This window comes from Nicotiana tabacum, chromosome 1, assembly GCF_000715075.1.
Source record: "Nicotiana tabacum cultivar K326 chromosome 1, ASM71507v2, whole genome shotgun sequence".
NCBI classification, from domain to species: domain Eukaryota; kingdom Viridiplantae; phylum Streptophyta; class Magnoliopsida; order Solanales; family Solanaceae; genus Nicotiana; species Nicotiana tabacum.
The window spans coordinates 21,880,171-21,885,041 of record NC_134080.1 but is presented as its reverse complement, the minus strand read 5'-3'; positions in this window follow the sequence as shown (position 1 = coordinate 21,885,041).

Sequence of the window (4,871 nt, the reverse complement as noted above, 5' to 3'; positions counted from 1 at the left end):
CTTATTTGTTTCGCACTACTATGAAGTGTTTGAAGAAAATGAAGAAGGTCAAATATTAAAATGCAAGAACTGTGGAAGAGTCTTAAATATTCGTTCAGGGTGTACCACAAGCATTTTAAGGAGGCGTATAACGTATTGTGTTGATGGTATTTATCTGCAAATTCGTCTTTAAGATATTTCAACAATTTGTGTTATTTTAAAATTATTAGACGTATTTATGCTTCATGTTGTACTTTCTTATTAATTTATTATGCATGGCAATTTAGTTTTACTATTGTTTTGTTATTTTACTTTTTCGTCAAGCACTTTAATAATTAGATTTCTACATATATATTATTTATATAGCCATGATATGGTTTACAAGAAATTGTCTTAAACAAAAAAAATTTAAAAAAAAAACAGAAATAAAAAGGCCCGCTAAACCCACGAGCCCGGCCCGTTTAGCCCAGGACCATATGGGCTTAGGCCCGTCACGGGCTGGTTCCACCCGTTGAGCCCACAAAGCCCGGGACCGTGAGGCCCGGGACCGCCAGAGCCCAGGCCCGTTAAGCCCGGCCCGTTTGTCCCATTTAGGCCCGGGCCCGGCCCAGGATACAACACTATTGAATGAGTCCTAGGGGTGACAAACGGGCGGGTCGGATAAATGGGTAATGCAAAAATGGATTAATTATCCCTGACCCATATTTTATACAGATAAAAAATGGGTTAACTGGCGGATAATATTGATATCCATATTATCCATTATTGAATATGATTACTTTTAGGAGAATTCCTAGTCTCCCAAACTTTAGGAACCCTCAATTTGAGGCTTTACAAATGTAAAAGTTAAATCCATTAGTTATTCATTGGTTATCCATTTTCGAAATGGATAATATGGTTCTTATCCATATTCAACCCGTTTTAAAAAAGTTCATTATCCAACCTATTTTTAATGTATAACATGAGTGAATAACTCTTTTCATTTATCTATTTTGCCGCAACAGTAAATCTGGCTGACTATTTATGTTAAAAAGATTTTAAGCTCTTTCTCCACACTATTTCTAATGTCATTGGACTCGATAATTAAACAAGCTCCCTCATTAACATTAGCTATTGTATTCCTTATGGTTCGTAAGAAAAAATAATTGGTAAACATCCCAAAGAAGTAATGGGAAGGTCCATGTGCAATGCAGAAATACCATTCCAAAGTAAAGGAACAATAAAATCAAGGGATAATTTGTAAGTGTAATCCATGATACCTTAGACCTCTGACTTTGTTAGGTAGCAAGTTATATACTTGTATCATTCATTTAACTCCTTAAGAAACAATTTTTATTAGCTTTAAGTAACATAAATTTGTAATTAGTTTTATGGATTACATTTCAAATGGATAATATTAAGGGGTGGCAAATGGACGGGTTGGATTAAATTTGAGCGGGTCAAGATGGGTTAGGTCAATAAATGAGTTATTGCCCAACCCAGCCCAAAGTGTACTTGGGCTAAGATGGGTTGGGTCAAAATGGCCTAAACAATGAGTCATAACCCAACCCGTCCAACTTGACCCATATTTCAGAATCATGTTCATCTTGCATAAAAAAACCTTTTACCTTAAAATGTGTAAGTTGAAAAATATTTTGTGGGCGGAGTTGGGGATGGGGGTGGGTGGGTGGTGCAGAAAAATGAAAACATAAAATAGAAAATTAAAAATACAAAAAAAAAAAATTAGGAGTTTGCGCGGAGGGGTGGGGAATAGGGTATAGGGTGGTGCATAAAAACAAAAAAAAGCAGAAAATTAAAAATACAAAAAAAAAAAGTAAAATTGGGGCAACGGGAGGGGGTAGGGTGGGTGGGTAGTGCAAAAGAATTTAAAAAAAATAAAAATACAAAAAAAATATAGTAAAATTTTTTTAAGGAGTTTGCACGGCGGCGGCGGGGAGGGGGTAGGGGGGTAGGTGGATAGTGTAGAAGAATTTTAAAAAAAATTGAAAATACCAAAAAAAAAAAAGTAAAATTTTTTTAGAGGGTTCGCGCGGCGGCGACCGAGGGGGTTACAGAAAAACAAGAAAAAACAAAAAATTGAAAATACAAAAAAAAACGTTTTTGTTTGAGGAGGTTTGCGCGCGGGAGGGGGGGGAGTAGGGGGTAGGGTGGGTGGGTGGTGTAGAAAAATAAAAAAAAACAAAAAATTGAAAACACAAAAAAAAAGAAATTTTTTGAGGGGTGGTTTTGGAGGGGGTGGGTGGTGCAGAAAAATAAAGAATAGAAAATTGAAAATTCAAAAAACAAAAAAAAAAAGGTAAAATTGGGGCAACTAAGTAAATTTCTAGATAAATTGGGTTGAGATCCCTTTGTTTTGAGTGAGTTTCATGGGTTGTATTTGGGCTACTTAATGGGTCAGAATGAACTATAAAAATTAATAGATTAACTTGGGCTCACGCCAAATTGACCCATGAGCTAAAATATTTATAGCACAGCTCATTAATCTCTTGGCGGGTTGGAGACGTTTGAGCTCAAATTACTACCCCTACATATTATGTACTAAAAGAAATAATTGTAACAAACCAAATCAATCTCCATGTGTGATACTTATCGTAAAAGGATGTTATTCGATATTCCTAATAAGTGTTTATTTTAGTTTTTGCAAATACCGTTTGGTTGAGGTTAGTATTGCAAAGACATGTACATTATTATTATTATTATTATTATTATTATTATTATTATTATTATTATTATTATTATTATTTTTTTTTTTTTTTTTTTTTTTAAAAACTCACATTATTCAAAACAACATCAAATAATAGCATTTTTGATCCCTTAATTATTGATAAATTTTAATTTTGATCCTTGTGATGTATGACTCAACATATCTAACCTTTCATTAATTACAATGTGTTTTGCAGCATATATATTTGGAATATTTTTAGTACTATATTACTGTTAAACTACTAACAATATAAGCTTAATATAACACATGAATAATTAAGCGGTAGAACAATTAATAAATATGGTGAATTTATATTTCGCAATATTAAGTTACGATGATGTTGCACCTTGAAGTATTGTGCATTAAATCTGTCGTAAGGTAATGACATCAGACCAAGTAAAAGATTATTTGGAGATTATAAGGATTATGCTTTTCACAAGCGATTAGTAGATTCATGAAGGTGAAAAGGGGAGCAAGTCAAAGAAAATAATTTTTTTTGTCCAAGTTTGGCATATTGGGATAAAATTCGGCCCGAGTAAAATACCCGGTATTTTTGGACTAGTGACATGCAAGGTACTACGTGCTCATGCTAGTAAGATGTATAAGGAATGTGAAAAGTGAATAATATTTTAAGTAAGTAAGAATAATTCTTAATTATACGAGCAATTGATTAATTATCGGGTAGCGGGATATTACCTAATTAATTAATATAAGATTAAATTCCTCACCCCACCCCCACCCTAAAATGTGGCAGAAGGTCACTATTTGAGAAAGTGATTCATATTGATTTATGAGAGGTGGCTGCCAAAGATTTAATTGAAATATTAAAAAAAAAAACAAGACTTAGTAAATGTCTTGTTTCCATGTTCATTTGGAAGAGATCAGAATGTCCCTTAAATTCAAACTAGAAATCATATATCAAGTCTCCATTTCCATTTGGAAAGGAGTAATGTAGTCATTCCTCAAAAAGCAAGAAAATTTTCTTTCTTGGTTCAAATAGTGTAACGTCAAGAACATAGGCAATCGTTCAAACACTTCAACGAGCAGAAGCTTAATTCCGTTCAAAGTTTGCGGTTCTAAAAGAGTACGGTGTACGCCAAAAATATTATACGGAGTTTTTCCTACTCCAGGTATGTTAAGGATATCCCTTCTTTCTTTTGGCATGATCCATACAATACGAACGAAATGTGCAAATGCACAAATTCCATAAATGACTCTATTCATAGAAGTATTAGAGATATCTATGTTCTTGAATTTCCATGTGTCATAATATTTTATCATATGTTCATGGGTCTCAGAAAAATACGAAAGTTGAAACGAGTTTACTTTATGATATTACTCAGAGGCAAAATGGTCTTATGATATTTCGAAGGATTTTATTAACGTACCTTTCATGCATTGCATTCATGTACATTGACCCATGACATATGGCATTATATACGCGTATATATGTATATATGTATATATATGTATATGGGATATGGGAAAGGTTATGGTGTTATGTACGCACCACCACCTGATCAGCTGGTATACGTTGATGATTTTGCCCACAGTGGACGAGATGATATGATGGGATGCCCTCAGAGGCTGGTGATGTTATGAAACATGTACCTATGCACGACATGACATTCATACGTATATGCATGATACTATAATTATTTCATGATTACAAAGTTATTCAGACTTATAGGTTGAGTCGTGTACTCCATATTTCTTCCATGTCTATTATGTACTAATTTATGTACCTTACATACTTGGTACATTTTTCGTACTGACGTCCTTTTTGCTTGGGAACGTTACGTTTCATGCCCGCAGGTCCCGATAGACAGGTCGAAAGCCCTCCAAGTAGGCTATCAGCTCAGCGGAAGATGTTGGTGCGCTCCATTTGCTTCGAAGTTTCTTGTTTGGTTAGTATGATTTAAAATTGTATTATTTGGTATGGCGGGACTCTGTCCCGACCTTTATGATATTTATGTACTCTTAGAGGCTTGTCGACATATGTCATGTACGTGAAAGATTGTGCGACCTTGTCGGCCTATGTTTTCAGTTTATAAATGATCATGTTGCCCTATTAGGACCGTATGTCACGTGTATATGATGATGTAATAAAAAATATACGTTACGTTGGTACTCGATTGAGTAAGGTACCGGGCACCCGTCGCGGCCCATTGGTTTGGGTCATGAAAAA